This window comes from Pararge aegeria, chromosome 11 (assembly GCF_905163445.1).
Source record: "Pararge aegeria chromosome 11, ilParAegt1.1, whole genome shotgun sequence".
In the NCBI taxonomy this organism is placed as follows: domain Eukaryota; kingdom Metazoa; phylum Arthropoda; class Insecta; order Lepidoptera; family Nymphalidae; genus Pararge; species Pararge aegeria.
This window is the reverse complement of record NC_053190.1, coordinates 10,290,429-10,310,734: the sequence shown is the minus strand read 5'-3', so window position 1 is coordinate 10,310,734 and position 20,306 is coordinate 10,290,429. Positions and strand designations below refer to the sequence as shown.

Here is a 20,306-nt window from a genome sequence, read left to right as displayed (position 1 = left end):
AAACGTACTTAACTCCGAAAAGTCAATGGTGCCGGGGCTCGAACTTGGTCTCCATGAAAGGAAAGCCGATGTCTTACCAACTAGGGTATCACTGCTTCAGTGTTCAGTGTATACATACCATATGAGAAAAGACTTTGATAGCTTTTTACCTCTTAGTTTTACAACGAGGCATCACTTTCCTCCAATATGTTAATGGAGTTGGGGGATCCCCGTGAGAAATATAATTCTTTACTCTACTCTGGCTGTCGAAAAAGACACATTTAACTAACATACGATGACCTCAAACTGTTCCTCAGAAAAAAAGGATTAGAAGTACGGACGAATAGAGATACAGAGAACAAAGTGATCGAACAATCAAAATACAATTTAAAATGTTGTATAAGAATAAACCGGAAAAAACCATGAGTAACTACTGAAGCTATCCAGTAAAATACTAATATTACAAGCTGCAGAAATTCCTGTAGATGCTTGTAGAGTGGTAGAAATTGTTTGTCATTGTTGAACAGATTTCCGATAGATTGAAAACTTTATGGATTGTTAACCTACATCGCGTAACTCAATCGGGACGCAATAGAGGTCCTGGTACTTGGTGTCATTTATTATTATTGGTAGTTTTGTCCATACATTTACAGCCAGAAATTTTCAAGCAATAGAACTCCCAAAACCATTTCCCAACCATTCTTAAGCAACTAACTAGAAAGTACAAAAGATATTTTGTTTGCACACGTACCCAACCATTCCAAAGCAAGCGTTCCAAAGTGGAAAAATAAATTTTCTGTGTACTTGAACTGGGTGTTTATTTAAAGCCGCGCATGCAAGCGACACAAGACCATGGAGTTTGGAACACCCTACAAAATGCCTATTTCCAGGAGTGCACGTCTATTAGTTCATTTGATAACGGTTACGTAGTTAAAAGTCAGGCGATAGTGGATCAAAATAGGGTTCTTTAAAATATGGACTTTGTCAATATTAATATTTTTGGATTGTAAGCAAGAAAATGTGTACCTGGTAACTGTTACTCTATGCCTAGTTCATAACTTAAAGGGTTTTAGGGTTTCCATAAATAACGCCATAGTACCAGGCTGGATGAAAAAATGGTTTTGTCGACCCCGTGCCCTTTGAGCAGCATAGTAAGACTAATTTTGAAAGTAGAATAAACGTTAAGAAAATTCTTATGGGGCTTACTACATATGCAGAAACAAAAATAGGGAAATCACAAAAATACTGACTAGACTGTTTTAGGTGTCATTTATAAGCTATCGATGTTTGCGAGTTATGGGAGCCTGTAGTAAGGACACTGGCCAACTTAATATTCATGACTAGATAATTAATGTTAATAGACAATACAAACTGTTGCGGACGACAGCCGGCGGCCTTTTTATTCACAAAGCAATTTAAACGCAGGCGGCTAATATAGCTTTCAGTTTGTATCGTTATTTATGTAATCCCCGCTGAATTATCTTATAACAAGGTGAAAGACACATTTCTTAAATTACATTTTTTTTTTATTATTTTAAAACAAACTGTTAAATGAAAGAAATCTTTAAGTCTAAATACCTAAGCATGTCAATTAAAAGAAAAGCTTTAAATTCCTGCATTTCAGTTATTACTGATGGATATAAAACATGGACACTCACCAAACTACACAGAGAAAAGCTTCAACGCTGTCAGAGAGCCATGGAGAGAATTATGAGAGAAATAAGAAAACACGACAAAGTGAGAAGCAATAAGAGAAAAAACAAACGTAAATATAGTAAGCTACGTATACACACTTCTTTGATGAGATGGGCAGTTGATCTGAAACTTACGGCTAGGCTTCACTGAAGGAGGGTAGCGTAAGGAGGAGGAGAAGGTCTATGCCAAGAGACAACAACTGTCAAAATTCTTATATTATGCGCTTGTAATTCAGAATAAAGGGCTTATTATTATTATTAATAATTATTATTTCATATCATGAATACAGTGAGTTAATAATACGTTTTGTAATGAGCCTTAATACCTATTGTAATTAATTGAATAATCATGAATAGTCTAACAACTCTCTCTTCTTTATAAGGGCCGGGGCCTGAGCCTAGCGGTTGATAATGATTTTATTCTAGTAATACAGTATTAGGAAATGATTAATTTTAATCCGGATAAAAATACTGCTCAATTTCAAATACACTCAATAGCTAAACAATTAACAAAAGACCGTTGGAAGTAATCGTTTGAATATTGGTTTTCAATATTCAAGGCAGAAATAGTTCGATGACCGACTCTACTTGACCTGAATTTTATTCGAACAAATATTTTTTTGTGCTTGCAATCAAACATTTTATTCACAGAATCTATAAATTTTTTTCAACCGAACTCAAATATAAAAAGTCATGTGCATTGCCTACTTGAGGTTAACGATGAAAACAAACAATTATTTTAATGTTTTTTGTATAAAATTAAATTAAAAAATATTGAAATAAGATGCTTTGATAGTTTTAAAGCGGGCCGTCGTTTTTGACTTCGTGCATTGTGCCCAAAATCAATGAAATCAATGCGTGAATAAACAGGAAAATCCAAATATTTTTAGTGCGTACAACTTAATAGTCTACAGTAAGCAATATTTTAAAATTTCATAAAAATACAAGGACTACACTGACGAGAGCTTAGCTTAAATTAAAGAAGATTTAATTGCATCTATTATATATATGTACATTCGTGTTTGGTAGCATTTGTATGAGTATATATCCAATTTTTTATTTCCGTTTGTTGTACTTATTCTCATTTCCTCTCCAATTTCTCTCACTGCCTGGGGTCAATAGTATAGATCTCGAAGGGTTCCCTCCTCCACATATATTCTTGTCTATGATTATATCACTTATTTTGGTAAAAATTAAATAACTAAATAATAGAGAAAACTACACTATATTAAGAAAATTCAAGATAATTGAATCTGCGCAAGAATTGGTGTGCATACATTACAAAGAATACCCACTTATTTTTATTACGGAACCTGGGTTTTTTAAGTTCCATAACTCAGACTAAAGCTCAATTAGCCTTATACGAGGAAGCAAAAAATGTTTATTATAATAAAAAAACAAAAACTTTTGGAGCATTCATTAATTGCCATTGGTTAATTTTCAGACCATTAATGGCCCACTCTGGGGTGCAGACATCCTGTCAAACCGAAGAGAGAGCTTAGAGCGTGCCCACGCTGCATAATACGGGTTGGATGTTTTATCGCGAATTAGTGATAATAACTAGAAAAGCAGTAGCGTAACGTGTTCTCCAAGCCACTGGGCTGGACAAAACTGTTGGTACTAGAAATTTCTTGGCTAAAATTAGGGCCGAAGAATTTATGGCCCGACCTGGGAACCTAGGACTTTTTGATCCTTAATCGTAAATGAAAACTACTATAACGAGGCAGTTCATAGATTACCTCATGTTATCTCTGTCAGAAAAGGGTAGGATAAGCTAATCTACGAAGCGATCCTATTAGGGGGTTTGACACATAATCCCTCGGTACGCATCTTTGCACATCCCGTGGAAAGGCTTTAGGATCAGTGCAGACAGAGGGTCAAATTTCGCTCGTATGGTTCTTCAGATTTTCCAGGGATGTCTATCTATATGTATAAGTCTATAGCACATACGGTTACCAGAAAAACGTTAAAATTTAGAAACGTTAAGATTTTTCTTCTGAAGTGGTTAGAATTTTTTATTTTTTTTTACGTTTTTCAGAGTTTTCTAAAATACTAATCCACATACGGCTGAAGTCGGAAATGATAGCCCTTCACTTGTCAATACATTCGGGTATTTTGGCTTTCGGTGAAATATAAAGAAGTACGTACAACGTATTTAACGTTCTGCATCCCAACGGTTAGAAAGGGGAACAAATTTTGTAGAAAGTATTTTTGGCGTCTCTGACACACTTAATAAAAACTATGTTGTATTTATAATTTTGGTAAGGAAGTAAGGGAGCTATAAAGTGCACAAGCATGCTTTCGCAATTTGACGCTCGGTGTCCGCTGATACTAAGCAGGACTGTTGTATGCATTTACAAAACCCTCTCACCCGAGGACATTAAAGTATGTTCACGTAAAAGCACAAAAAAGGAACATTTTTCGTACGCTGGAAACAAAATGTAATACCTTTACCACAAGCACATAAAGTTTCACACTGCCAAGGCGCCATTAACTTTAATGCCCTTATAACTATATGACAGAATCTGTACAGGAAAAAGCTTTTTTAATTTCGCCACCCAACCCATAAAGTTGTCAAATTTCCTTCTTTTAACGAAAGGCGTCATTATTATTTTACAGGTATTTCTTAGTGCTTGAGTGCTACAGAGAATCAAAAGATTATAAAGGTATATAAATAAACAGTGTTAATAAAGACGTCTTGAAATTTAATTGAACTATATTATTAACTCAGGTAGTTGCTCATAGTAAAAAATATATTTGTACAGATACCTGCCAAGAACTTAAACCAAAAAAAGCCTGCGCATATTCACTGTACACAAATAATTTTGGCTCCAAGTTCCAACATTATATTTTTTTGCGTTTATATATTCAAAACAAAAATTATTATAAGGAGTAAGTAAGTCTGAGTACCAACATTTATGCGTTTATATATTCAAAAAAATATATTTTTAAAGGAGTACCTACATTGAATTTTTAAGAATGTCGCAAAGAGAAAAAGAAACGTTAGTACTGTAGTCGTAGGTAGGGAGTATTAAGTAATTTATAATTTATTTAATTAATTAATTTTATAATTTTTCTACACTTGGAGAAATGTGTATGTATATTTCAGCTTACACTTTGAAACTGTATTTTGTCTCTAAGTCTGCTACTTAAATTACTTAGCTGCAGTCTAAAATGGCGGCCTCCCTGGATGCTTTCCCAGGTCAATTGGTTATCTACCTTATCGCTAAAACCAAGTGAAATGGCCCCGCCATCGGAGCTAATAGTTTTAATCCACAGCGATGGCTGCTCGATAAAATTGATTAGATGCAAAGTGGAGAATCTCGGTGGACACTTTAATTATATTATCAAAGTAGCTTTTGCCCATGGCTTCGCCCGCCTGAAATTTGGGTCAAGTTGTATCTCGGATTATCGAAACAGGCTGCAGCTTTTATCGATATAAGTTCACTATAGGTAAAAGAAGAAGCAGTGATAGCCTAGTGGTTAGAGCTTCGGCTTCCTTCAGGGGACCGACTTCAATTCCCGGCACGCACCTCTATATTTTTGAAGATATGTGCGTTTATTTTTGTAATTTAAGCGATTAAAATTGCATTTCATTGACGCGAACTTAATAGATTACGAAAAAGAAATTGCATGAAATTGTATTGCCAGAAACCATTGACCTAAGACTTGACCCCGGTATTTCACTGAAAGTTCATTTGCTCTCAATAAACAATAATTCTGTTCCTAGAAAAATATATAAAAGCTTCTTTATTTCTTAGAACTTAAAAAGGCAAAGACAAATACTACGAATTACAAAATATTTTCACATTTTCTTTACCTGCGTAGCTTGTAATTACAAGGAAAGAAAAGAAAACCAATGAGTTGCTTACTTTTGTGGGATTTGTTTTTCGCCCCAAGAATAAACTCCTTCATTAAACTCAGTAGAAACACAGCAGATGGAAGATGCTTTCACAACTTGTATGTGCGTGGATAAAACCCAGCATTGGGTTTCTACGTCATATGTACCGAAACCGTATTTGTCGCTAAGACGACACCTGGCTGAAGCCAGTAGTTATTATTAGTTATTAGATATTTGATATATAGTTTATTAGATATTCTTTTTAGTTTATCGTCGAATTTTCTCGCTGTACATCCTAAAACGATCCGTTTTTTTCTGAAGAAAGACCTATAATTTTTAATTATAACTTACTTTCCGTCTTTTAAGCTAACTCTATGCCAAAAATCAAGTTGATTGATTTTTTAGTAAATGCTTGACGGAAGAACAAACAAGTAAACGAACACACTAAATTAGTTATTATTGATTTTAAAATTTCAATCGTGAGGACGGTTTTAAATTAGCAAGTGTGTGGAACCCAGTGGTAGAATTATGCAAACCATGAAAGCATCGTACAGCTTCTCAATTTATAGTACGGACAGTTCGTGAAATACCGACAAAAAAAACACGACTCAGGTTCTGCCCGTGACATCCAACTTGACATCACGTACCTACGCAGTCCCGTCGTGACCATGCACATATTGACAAATCCAAAATATCATCGTAGTATGTACCCGTTGAACTATATTAAAAAAATACTAAATTAGTTAGTTTCAGGACCAGAACACCCGTTGAACTAATTATCAAATAAATAATGACAAGTGGAAATTCTACAGATTTTTTGGAATTTTTTTCTAATAAGATGAGATAATATAAGATAAGAAGAATATAAAAATAAGATCCCATAATAACAAAGTAATGCCTGTTCAGAACACAACTAATGCAATAAGCGAATAAGCGAATGAGCGAGCGCACTTGGACCAGACGTCAGAGGGTTGCTTATCTAGAAAATTTACTGTCTGGCTGACATAACCATCCTCGCCTCGCAAGTGTGCCTCATTTGCCAGTCCGTTTGAAAAACCAACACCATTAAGTAGTAATGTATGTACATTGTACACACGTTTAAAATGCCTCTTTATCATGGTATTTCAAGTGTCCGCACTAGCTATGTCGTCTGTTTTATTGAAACACGTTAATATTTACAAAAGCAAGTATATCATTTTACATTCACAATTATTGAAAATCATATTACTATTGCACTTTTGTTTCGAGAATCGTTATAATCTTTTTTATTCTAGAGCCGTAATTTATGGCATTGGAAGTACTACCGCCAAGAAGCATTGCTATGCTACGGGCGTTGTTTCTGGTGTAATCGCAGGCACATGAGGCTTAACACCTTCACCTCGGGCTTATTGAAACAGGGTGGATTTTTGTAGGACTTCGTATGCTGTTTTTAACTTTTCATCAGGTGGGCCATCTGCTTGGTCTGACAATTATTACTGTTATATATATATATATATATACTGTTATATATATATATATATATATATACTGTTATAATATATATATATATATATATATATATATTTTTTTTTTTTTTTTTTTTTCTATATATAAAAGAGAAAGTGTGTGGGTATGTTCCGTATAGGCTCCAAAACGGCTGGACCGATTTCAATGAAACTTTCAGGGAATCTCCAGATTGGCCTGGCCATCAATCCTGTAAAGTTTGGTGACGATCGGAGCACTCCTATTTTTGAACTGTCAAATACAGCTTTTATTAAAAATTTAATGATGTAAGTTTATTGTTTAAATTAAATAAAGCAAAATCTAGCCCGGCGAAGCGGGCTGGGTACGCTAGTTATCTATTATAGTTATAAACTATCATTTTTAAAATAAGCACTTTCTTTAAGCATTGTATTAAGCTCCCATTGATATTCATCCTATCTCCATACCTCTACAATCTTCGTAATTTTATTATAACAATTCCATAGAAGAAGATTATATATAGGGAAGCAGGTATGTTAGTGATCATAGCAGGTAACGACGTTTTAAAGTGACAATGTCAATTTCCTAACTCCAATCTGAATTTCTTTACGGAAACCAAACAGATTTGCTGGCCCAAGCTGGAAATTTAGCTATAAAACTCCCAATGCATGGTTAATCATGCTAACTAGACCAATCAGATAATCTATGTCAATGTATTTGAATGAATTTAGCTTCATCCCTGGAGTGGGCCGGTAACGGGTTGGTATGGTGCCCCTTGCGATTACAGGGCACGGGTCTTCTCCCGCAATGAGAAGGAGTTGAGGCCGTAGTCCACCACGCTGGCCCAGTGCGGGTTGGAGGATTGGTGGAAACGGATATTGTTCTCAAAGCAACGTTCTGAACACCTTTGAGAACATTATATAGAACTCTCAGGTATGCGGGTTTCCTCAGGATGTTTTTCTTTACCGTTGAAGCAAGTGATATTTAAATGACTTAAAACGCCCAAAACTTAGAAAAGTTGTGGGTGCGTGCTGGGATTCGAACTCGGGCCCCGAAAGTTAGTCAAGCTCCTACCCACTGGGCTATCACCGGTTCATAATAATTAAGCTTAATTTGCATTGACCCGCGACAACCAGACAAATCTGTGAGAATAAGTATGTGTGTCTTTCTTTTTTCTTTAAACAAAGCACTAATAGATCTTCCAAAATAGGTTTCGCTTCAATACTTGTAATTTTATTATAGTTCTTTACAAATCCCTGGGATAAAAATACCCTGTTACGCTCCATTTTTTCAAATATAATGTAACTCTATGCCTAAACCCAAGCTGACTGGTTGCTTAATTTGGGCGTGAAGGAAGGAGAAACAATCAAACTTTCGCATTTATAATAGTATAGTAAGGATTAAAAATACATACAGGCGTTTGTAATAGTATTTTTGAAGATGTACTTAATATTAATTAATTCTAATATATGTTCAGAGTCGAAGCGAGAATGTCACAAAATCCGGAATAGGGTCGTATGATTAAAAGCCTGTCAAATACAAGCATTTATCATACGAGAAGGATTAAGTGAAATCTGGTACTTCTTAAAATGTCCATCGCATTTGGTACGAGTACCTCTGGGAGTATTTATTTTTAAATTTTCTTTATTATAAAGTCTGGTATAAGTATTTATATTAAGTGCATAGTAATAATTGTATTGAGATAATTTTTATAATTTTTATTAGTGTTTTTACCTACACTTGGAGGAAATATCAATTATATAAATTTAAAATGCATATAAAAATTTTCGGAACCTATAGGATTTGTACCTGCGACTCTCTGGTAATCGCGGCCTGAGCGCTTTCTCCAATTAAGCTACGGCTCTCCTACCGTCGATGCCGAAATTAGTATATGCCTTTCACATCAGTCTTATAGCGACTGTAGCGTCATCTAGTAGGAAACGTTGCAGTTTTCGATCTACTTTTTCAAAGGTCCATATTACAATGAGACACGTTTGAATCAAGAGATGAAACATTGCTTTTTTTTTATAATTTTTATTAGCGTTTTTACCTACACTTGGAGGAAATATCAATTTTATAAATTTAAAATGCATATAAAAATGTATTAAGATGCTAGTTGAGCCCTTTAAAAGTAAATCTAAAAGAATAAATAAAATTAGACCACTGAGTACTTTCTATGAATGTAATTTTTATTAATCTTGGTTTAGACAAGTAAATTTCTATGTAGAGAAAAGCTAATGAAAATTATTTGGAAAACTTATTATTTCGTTTATTTACGAAGTGTTTACACCATCATCGAATTCCGTTGAAGGGCCAATTCAGGTGAAGTGTGCTTGAACTTTTCAGCGTTAAGTTCAATGTTCTAGATGTAATGTTTTAATGTTATTCTGTTTCAAGAAAAGTAAACATCTTAATTATGTTAAAAATATATCGAAAAAATTTACTTTCATTTAAGAACGAATAAACTTGAACCCCTCTTTAATCAATTTTCTAAAAAATTCATCTAATCAACCTGTTTTTGTATAATGATGATCTGATGAAATTCTATTTTTTATTTACCATCATTCATCAGCCTGGCTCATCTCTCCCACATAGAACTCCTTTCTCATAAGATACATTTATAGAGTGTCAACTCACCACTCTATTTCGGCGTGGTTTGGTGGACTGACGCTACGTACTATTGGTTGACAATTGAATTTTAATGATATTGCCATTATCGTGCTCTAAGTAAGAGCAAACATAAACCTCCAAAGTCGGTCTCCATCAACAGTTTTTTTTATTTCTCTACAATTTTGCTCGTGACATGGGATAGTTGTAGATAGTACGGCAGTTGTACTAAACCCATACCTCTAATCGTTTTCTACGCGACGTCGTACTGTACGTGTGTACAGTACGACGTTGCGTAGAACGTATTTGTGTTGTTAACGTGTTACGGACTTGCATTCAAATTATCCAACGCAATGGATTGATTCATGCGGCCGTGATACTACTACATACATAACAATACCATCAAATAAGTATTATGAAAATACTGTAAAAAGTGTGTGTCAGCTGTAATTTATTTTCGTGAAATTCCAACACGAGCACGTTAGAGTTAGGGCCTACGCAGCGTTCAAACGCAACGTGAGTTTCGAAACGAGCCATAACGTAAGGCGTACGTGAAAGCATGCACATTGAAGCTGAAAATACTTTTACACAGTAAATTCCCTTCCAAAATAACATACATTCACTCACTCTTTTCTACATACCGAAGAGTATCAATTTTATAAGAGAAATGTACATGAGCTGACAGAGCTGACAATAATTTTTATTATACTACATGTCATCCTCTAACTCGTGGGAGTCTCTCCTCTTGGAATGTTTAGGCCGTAGTCCACCAGGTTGGCCAAGCTTATTACGAATTCTCAGGCATACAACTGATTTTGTAAATTTCTTAAATGTAAAACGAATATTAATCCGAAAAGACAGGTCAGGCCCGGGATTAAACTTAGTCAACCCAAAAGTAATGCCGACGCTCTAACCACTAGGGTATCACCGCTTTTCTCTGCATTTATATAAATATTAAAATATATGGAAACCCTTCGATGTTATACAATTAAATAGTTCCTACTGGCGATGTATTAAACTTTTTCTTTTTCTCTTCTCTAATTTTGAAATTTTTATATGTAGTACTATGGGCTAAGCCTGAAATAAAGAGATTATTATTATTATATTAATCTCGTAACGCGGCACATCTGAATTAAGTTGCCAAGCATTTGGGTAACTCAAAACTGTAAGTAGCATTAGGTCAAGGTTACCATATTATTGTTGTGTTTGGATTACTTAGTTATAAAATTTAAAGTCAATTAGACGAGCTGATGGTTATGCAAATTTCAATAGTATGATAGAACTTTCCACTTGAGAATAAAAATTATAATACTCAAATAGCCGGCACCATTCATTATTAGGAAATAATGCAATTAATCACTTCTGTAATAAAAATCTTTGAATGCCTTTTTTGCATGAGGGCTTAATACATTTAAATAACGTGTGTAGCTATGGGTAGGTATTTCTGATGAACGAGTTGAAAATTGTATATTTGAAATGAAACTCAGTTTTAAGTTTTTGTAAGTTATTCAGTGCACCGAAGTCTTAAAACTGGAAAATAAATAAATAAATAAATATACTACGACAATACACACATCGCCATCTAGCCCCAAAGTAAGCGTATCTTGTGTTATGGGTACTAAGATGACTGATGAATATTTTTATGAATAATATACATAAATACTTATAATATACAGATAAACACCCAGACACTGAAAAACACTTATGTTCATCACTAAACGTTTAGGAATCGAACCCACGGCCTTGGACTCAGAAAGCAGGGTCGCTGCCCACTGCGCCAGTCGGCCGTCAAAAACTATAAGAAAGGAAACAATATAATAATTATTTAAGTATGCCTACTTTTTTCTACAACTTTTTTTGCGCGATAGCCTTAATTCTAGGTAAACAGCACACCTTGGCTTCTCAGTAGCACGCCTCGAAGCACTCTTAGCACTTGGTCGCCTACTAGGCTTCTACGTAAATGAGATCAAATTGCTGAGAGCTGCGAAGGTAATCGTTCTACAGATCAGGTACGGCATCTAGTCCATAAGATGATGAAACCTTTTCCAGTTTAGCATGCATGCATCAGAGACAGCATCGTCGCTAACTACATGTGATAACGTCGGTACAGCGACAGTAGCTGCAGAAGATACCCGTATGGTAGAAGTAAAACTGATTCTCGAGAAGCTGAATTCGTACAGGATTACGTATTATAGCTCCAATGTACTCAAAGTTCCGGCCTGCTGCAAGGGTGCGTTTCTAAGTGCGGATTTATGGCCGGAGGGTATATAGGCTACTGTCGCTTTAGGGAAGCGAGACCAAATAAACCTAAGATACGATGCCTTCTTAGGTTTACTTACTGTTATTTATATAGTGGAATTGTTATATTTAATAATTTTTGTATCGTATTTTATGTTTTCCATATGGAACTAGCAGCCTGAATCAAACATATAAATAAATACAAATAACGCAGTAAAAGTGTCATGAGCATACCCCTTAATAACGTTAGAACAACACAAAAGTAAAGTATTTAATACATCCAGATTTTATTTCGAGATATTTTATGAACTAACATGTTAACAGTCTCCAAGCACGAAACTTTTGTTATTAAATTGAGTTTTGTGAGATATTAATGCTGCAATTTGAACGAAGTTATATTTGAGTAAGAATTTGTTGATATTTCGTTTAATTATAGGGCTGCCATATTAACCATGAATCAAATAGTAGGATTTAAAAACAAATTAAACCAACTTCAAACTACACTTAATATTATAAAGAGGAAAGTTTTTTTGTTTATTTATTTTGTACCCAATAGGCTCCGAAAGTGCATCACCGATTTTAATCATTTTTTTGCCATAAGAAAACTCAACTATCATGAAGTAACCTAAGTTATAATTTATTAAAAAAAAAAGATGGAGGTCCCTTTGCCCAAAGTAGAATTTTTTGGCGTGCGCTAAGAAAACTATTGATTATACATGCAAATTATAGTCTACATAATTTAAGAACCTACTCATTATTACCTACTATAAAGTCCACGAAAACATATATTTTAATGTTCATTTAATTGAAACAGTTTTTTTTTATAAAGTACTTTAAAATATGTTTTAAAAACAAAAACAAACGTGGACGAAGTCGCGGGCCACAACTAGTGTGTTATAAAATATTCTAACGCGTGATTTACTGTTTTCCATTGAATAGTTTCATTGGGATTGTTAAATACGTACTCATATGTATATAGAGTTTCCAACAAATCTCAACGAGTTGCAAAGCTAAGTGTCACTAGGCAGGACACATGACTGACTGACTGATGAACATTGGGGTATGAATGTATAGCGCAGTTTTAATTGTTAAACGCATGACCGAAGCGTGACCGACACGTAGCCAATGCGTGGTCCACGAAATATTGAAATAGTTTAACCCCCGACGAAAAAACTACGGGGTGTTATAAGATGGACTTGGCTGTCTGTATGAGTGTGTGTGTGGGGTGTGTGTGTGTGTGTGTCTACGATGCCACAGACAGACACACGTTCGTCCGTGGAATTGTAGTGGACATACGGATTAACAGAATTTGTTTTTTTTTTTTTGTTTTAAAGGTGATTTAATAGCGTTAGCGCAATAAATTTAGCTTTATGTGACAAAAATCGGTCCAAGATGACCACCACTACTACTGCCACTACTTTTTTAATCCCACAATATGGTAATATGATAACATATTAGTCTTTATAAACAAAAAGTGACTTACAAGAAATGGTCATAAATTAGTGTCATCTACATATCGCCTGCGAAATGTACAGAAATAATTTGTAGGATTGAGTATACGCATTTATAATATGATTCCTAAGGTGATTTTGGACCTACCAATGCATCAGTTTAAAGAATATGTTAAAACACATTTATTACAGCAAGGTTACTATACAATTGATGAATTAATGACAAGGTTGCTTGGAAGCATCCTTCCGCTTTCATCTCTCACAGGATAGAAAAACGAATGTTAAAATGTAAAATGTTAATTGTCGATGTTGGAAAAGAGCAACTGCTGAGTTTCTTGCCGGCTTCTTCTCAGTAAAATCTGCCTTCCGAACCGGTGGTAGAGTCACTACAAACAGACAGACTTGACGTTTCAAAAGTGCTTATATTAGGCCTACTTTAAATAAATGAATTTTGAATTTTGAATTTGACAACCACGTGCGTAGTACCTACGCTACGCGACGCGTACCTAATAAAGTAACTGACACTTGATTTTATTTTTGCATGTGACATTAGGGCTGTATCTGATTTATTTCAGAAAAAACTATGGAAATGGTTTACTCAAAAACTATTAGCTTTTTGGTTTCACATATAAGTCTCAGATACAGCAAATAATGCACCTTTACAGCCACTGAAGTATTATTTCGGTTTTCATTAAGACATTGTATATTATCCGAAATGCTGAACTTCTCAGTCAGACGACGATCGATGTTAAGACGATCAGATAGCATTTGATGGTTGGTGAAGGCCGATAAGCATAATCGTTTCCAATAAGTAATCTTTTGCATAATTATGACCTACTAGCTTATAGCTGCGTCTGCGTGGACTTCAGAATTGGGTCTAAAGCTTCACTTGTTAAGAATTATTAATCTTACCACGGTAACTGTTTGAGAGATCGGTGCAGAAAGTAAATGTCCTTTTCCATAGCATAGATGACATGCATACCAAATATCAAAGCTGTCTGCCCGCGGCTTCGAACGTAAACTATGATCAATTTTCCCGCGGACGCTACTAAAGCAATCTTTATAAAAGGTAGCTTGTGTTCTTACCATATCAAAGGCGACATGCCTGCCAAATTTCATCAAAGTCCGTTAAGCCGTTTTTGCGTGATTAAGTAACAAACATCCACACTTTCACATTTATATTATATTTAATCATAAGACACACCAGCAATTAATTGTAACTAAATTCATAAAAAAATATGTGTTAGAATTACAAATTCTGTCTACTGTCATTACAATAATCAATTATACGTGTATACAGCATTATCGTTGCTATCTCGTTGTTATTATATTACATTTATAATATTAGCGATTTCATTATATTTATCCTACTAATATTAAATAGTAGGATAAAAAAATATTGCTAATGATACTAGTCGAATTGAAATTTTTGGTAATAGGTACCTATGCAAAGGTAAATACTCAAAGCAAAGTATTTTAGTATGTCAGGAACGAATATCCCAATGCTTATATTGTGCTCATACATCTTACCCTAACCATATTTAAGGAAAGATAATTTATGTTCGGTGGTTAATTAATCCCAAGAGTTTACACTGAGGTAGCGTATGGAGCTGCTGCGGGGTGGTGGATTACACGTCTTAGAATTTATCACAAGACGTACGAAATCTTCTTACTAAAATTTTGCGAAAACGTTACTACAAAACACATTATGTTAAGAAATACCACATTTCAAGATAACATTAACGAAGATCTTTGTTTTATAATATTTTATATACTCATTAGTGTGTTTTTATTAGAGAAAGAGAGAGAGTAAAAAGTGGTAGGTTTTTATATTATCTCATTAGCTAAATGTATCACCGGCTTAACATTGGAGTATATGTCTTTGCAATACATTAAATTATATTTTATTATTGCAATTCCCAATCTCACAGATAATATAAGAGTAAGATGCGTTTGCAAACGTAGTCTGGAAAAGTCAATGTTATTAAATAGTACACATATGGTAATATTTAAGGTCACCTTCTGCATTTGTATGTTATATATTATGTAAGATTGATTAGTAGATATTAATATACATTTGTTGAAATAAAGAGGTATATGAACGAATAAAAATCTTTCTTTGTGGGATTGGGATTTCTACACACTATACAAATATTTTTATCCACCGATCTTCCAAAAAACTGTAACCCTACAAATTATTAAATGGCGAACTTTATCCCAGTTGATATCGATTATAACAGAGGGTAGAGTTCTTCAAGGTGCCACAACAAATTATACTTAACCGTTACCCCAGTTTAGTACAGAATACCAACAAAACCTCGGCGTGTAGCCGTGGTATATATTAAAAAATATCAATATTTGTACGATATACCACGTTTGTGTATTTGACACTTACCAAATGTATAGACCTTATATCTTATATCTTTTAGCCGTCAACTACCACTAGTTCGAAAGGCAGAATATTCTGAAAAGAAGCATACAAAAAACAACTAGTTATCAACAATCATTATTATTTCTTGTGAAAGATGAGAGCGTAGCCGTCGGCTACTAAGTAACTTTGGCATTTAGAAAAGCACCTATATTATTTATTGTTGACAACAATTAACTCTATGTTGTATTTGCGCTTTAATAAATAGTCCTACATTAAACTAATGCATTCGATTGCACTATGCTATTATACTGTCACCTGATACATATCAGTTTAGACGTCTTCGTCAATGGCGCTATTCTAAAGTCAATTACATTGTTATTGAGTAATCTAATAATGTTGTGCTTTATGCGTTTGCAATATTGATAAATAACATAAGTCAAGATCGATTCAAGTTTTAGGAATGTTTGTATTATTATAGAACAGACATATGTCATTATAATATACTAGTTGTACCCTGCCACGCTTCGCTATGGCACATTTTTATGGAATGGTTGAGAAATGAGAAACAAAACAAAGAATACATTACATATGTCAGCGAGTGTTTTTCTCGCTTTCGACAAATGGCACGGTTACTGGTACATCGATCGTCAAAAAAAACTGTAGTTTCGCGGTCGCGGATATGTGACTGATGCAAAAAATAGATAAAAACAATTCTTGATGCGGATTATATATCATGCTAAAATTTCAGTTCAAATTTCAGCTTTTTGAGTTTTTTAAGCGAACACAAACCAACATAACATTTTTATATATATAGAAACAAATGTATTAGAAATAAAATTAACTATTGTTAATATGTCATCAATAGCATATAAAATCATTAATAGCTTATAACAATCCATTCCAATCTGGACTAAAGGCCTTACCCAAAGCGGTAGCGTTGGCCCAGCATGCTGAACACATGGGTTGCTGATCGCAAAACATGGTAGTAATAGGCCAGCGGAGGCTGCTGCCCATACTCCGATATTTTCCCTTTGTTGTCTCCAGTGACGTGCACTTCATACATGCACAAAAGCACTGCATACCCAAATTATTTTACACAACCCGTATTGGAGGGGAATTTTTTCCATTTTATGCCATGTACCTGTATGCATACCCTGGTCAAAAACCTTGTGCACGCCACTGGTTGTCTCATACGATACCCGTGGGAATAGGAGGGATTGTGACAACTCCCAAGTAAAGTCACAACATGGCAATGTTAATATTTATATGTCTCTACTAGTAACTGCCTTGATGGTTGGTGGTTCACTGGTGACTTGACATACCAACCCAGCGCTAGAAAATTGGCGCGACGTTAAAACCATTTAAAACTAACGCGTCGTTCCTGGTAATCGTCACTAATATAATTAATGCCATCAACTCGCATTGGAGCATCCTCGTGCATTTAAACACTGATGCCCTTCTCATCTTTTTTTTTTATTCCACTAAAAGTTAGCCATTGACTGCAGTCCCATCTGATGGGCTAGTGGGCTAATCTGTAAGGGAGTATGCCAGCTATATTTAAAGCATACCCCTAATCAGTTTCTTTCGTGCCTTTCGTGCCTTTCGTGTTAGCGTACTAAAGTGGCAGTGGGCTGGTCACGTTTGTCGGAGGACCGATGGACGTTGGAGTCGAAAGGTTCTCGAGTGGAGACCGCGTGTCGGTAAACGGAGTGTCGGACGCCCCCCTACTAGATGGAGCGACGACCTCCGAAAAGTGGCAGGCATCGACTGGATGAGGAAAGCCGCAAATAGGAAAAGTTGGCGCTGCTTGAAAGAGGCCTATGTTCAGCAGTGGACGCACAATGGCTGATAATGATGATGATGATGAATCAGTTTCTACGCGACATCGTACCGGAACGCTCAATCACTTAACGGCACGTTTTAGCCGGTAGGTTGTAACAAGCCACGGCCTAAGCCTTCCACCGGACTAGACCAGAGAAAATACAGAAATTATATATTTATAAATTGACCCTGCCAGGAATCGAATCGCGAACCTTCAGCTTAAAACCACTGCGCTTACCGCTGCGTCTCATCTTTGTGAGAAGAGAGAGAGGAGTCGATGCCCATTTCGCTGAAGAAGGTATTAACTACTGAGATCCAAAAGTCACTGAGGTCTTAAGAAATTATCGCTTAGTATTGCACCGATGTGTGTAAGATTATCCTACTGAGAAAGATTAAAACTTCCCCTGTGGGAGGACAGATTTCAATCCTAAGGCTGCCAGTCCACCGGAGCGGAGCGGCGCAGCGGAGCCGAGAAACTGAGAAATATTAACCATCTCCGCTACTCTTAAGTGAACCAGACACAGTACGCAACTGCGCTTCGCATTAGTCCATTTCTCGGCACCGCTGTTTCGCTCCGCTCCGGTGGACGGGCAGCCTTAACACACGCTTTCACCTCTAGTTACTTCGGAGCAACATGCGTTTCAAGCAATTAAAAGTCACTTGCTTTAACGTTGAAGGAAAACATCGTTATGGAACCTGTATGCTTGGAAGTTCTACGTAAAGTTCTCAATCTACCAACACTGTGGTCTACCAGTACTTGCCCAATGTGGACTAATGCCTAATCTCTGCTCCGCCTTAGTCGAGACAAGTGACTGATAGAGGGCTGGGTGACAACGATGATAATGGCTACGCTTACAAGGCAATTAATATCATAGCAATATCGGCGAATACGGTATAACCTATTTCCATGTAAACAGTATCTGCACAATTACACATATATAGAATAAAACTTAATACGTCCGTTGTGTAAATAAAGGTACACCGAGTATTTACCGTGACAGTCAACGTCAATAGACAGTTCGCTTTGTACAACTCCGAGATCAAACAAAGTTAAACCTCACTGTGGCGATATTCTCAGAGGATATTGGCGGTTGTAGAGACCCTGATACAATTTCAATTGCATTACTTATTCCTTCGACAATTTGAGGACTTGATTACTTATTGTATGCTATAAGTGAAAAGTTTTATCGGATAAAAGCGGCGATAGCCTAGGGTAAGGTTTAAGCTTTTCCATCGTTGAGAGCGAGTTCGAGTACGCACTGACTTTTCGGAGTTATGTGCGTTTTTAATTTAAGCAATTTAAATATCACTTGCTTTATCGGTGAAGGAAAACATCGTGAGGAAACCTGCATACCTGAGAGTTTGCGGGTGAAGTCTACCGCACTTGGCCAACTACGGCCTGAACCCTTCTCATTCTAAGAGGAGACCCGTGTCCTGTAGTGGGCCGGTAATCATGATGATGATGATGATGATAAGATAAGTTCTGCTACATTGTACCGTTGAGCGGTCTTGCTTAGAAAATACCTTTTGACTCTTATTGGTAACAGGAGAAATAAAAGACTGAATGGCATTTAATTCATGTCAATGAAAAGGTGCAGATCCTTCTGATACCTCGCAGTTCGTTGGTATTGTCGGTGTTAGCAAAGATGAGGTCGAAAACTAGTTCAGACAGTGTCTGAGCTTGGTTCAGAAATGTAGTATCGACAGTCAACTTTGCAACAATGTTTCAAACTTTCAAGAATTGCATTGGTTATAACTTAAAAGTACATAAAGCATACGCAAACGCCACGAGAAAACTTTTATTGCGATCCGCCTGTAGATAAACTATTAACTATCTGCCAATGCTGTTATATGCGCTTTGTCTACCTACACTAGACCTACACCGTGTATTTACTATGACAGTCAATGTCAATCGAACGTTCGCTTTGTACCGACTGCATGATAAAACAAAGGAAATAGTGAATTTATCGAAATTCTTGAAGGAAATTACGTCGATGCATGGAGTGAGTTTAGCTGGAATATCATGAAATTTTGTCACTGGGATATGTATTAAGATGCTTAGTATTCCAAAATGAGATCTAAAGGTATTATTAAATCTAGGAACTTATTTACAGTGAAAATGGACATGTTCTCTTGACCATATTTTTGGCTTAATTAGTCAGTAAAATTTTCTCGACTAACAAAAATAGAATGAAGTTACCTCAATCTAACAGTAAGAGTAGCTATAAGTTTAGTTGATTGTTTATTTTGTGTTATGTTTAATATTATCTTAAAACAAATATATAACTTTAAAATTTTAAAATACTCACGACTTTCATGCACACTACTCTGCTAGTCAAGCCTTTAAGAGGGTTGTAAAGAATAATCAAACTTGTAGTTTGCCATTTTGCCGTGGCGGCCATCTTGGATTTGAAATTTGTCACAGTGTATTCTACTTATCACTCAATCAATCAATCTTATACCTTTTTATTGGATATTGAGGGAGTTGCGAAAAAAATTTTAAACCACCATTTAGTAGCGGCAGCAATTTTGGACCGATTTTTATGAAAATATAGCTAAGAACACTTCCGGCTAATTCACCATTTAAACAAAAATAAACAAAATCAAAATCGGCTTAAAAAACATTTGGCTATATAATACCTATTTCATAAATGTACGAGGCAGGAAACTCAGAATCTGGAATGAAATTCCAAACCTTAGCAGTTTGTATAAGAAACGTTTACAAAAAATTTCGTGTAACACATACGTTTACTTACTGTTTTTCGCTATACTATAGTAGATTAGCGACAAAGAAGTGCATTGTTGGATAGAAGCAGGCGTTACTTTGCGGAAATCTATAATAA

General features: G+C 35.5%; 1 protein-coding gene across 1 annotated transcript in view; it reads right to left on the bottom strand.

The window, feature by feature from the left end:
* Nucleotides 1-20,306, bottom strand: part of LOC120627715 (protein O-mannosyl-transferase TMTC1-like) — a 173,836-nt gene that overhangs the window by 83,170 nt on the left and 70,360 nt on the right. The gene's annotated exons all lie outside the window — the stretch shown is intronic.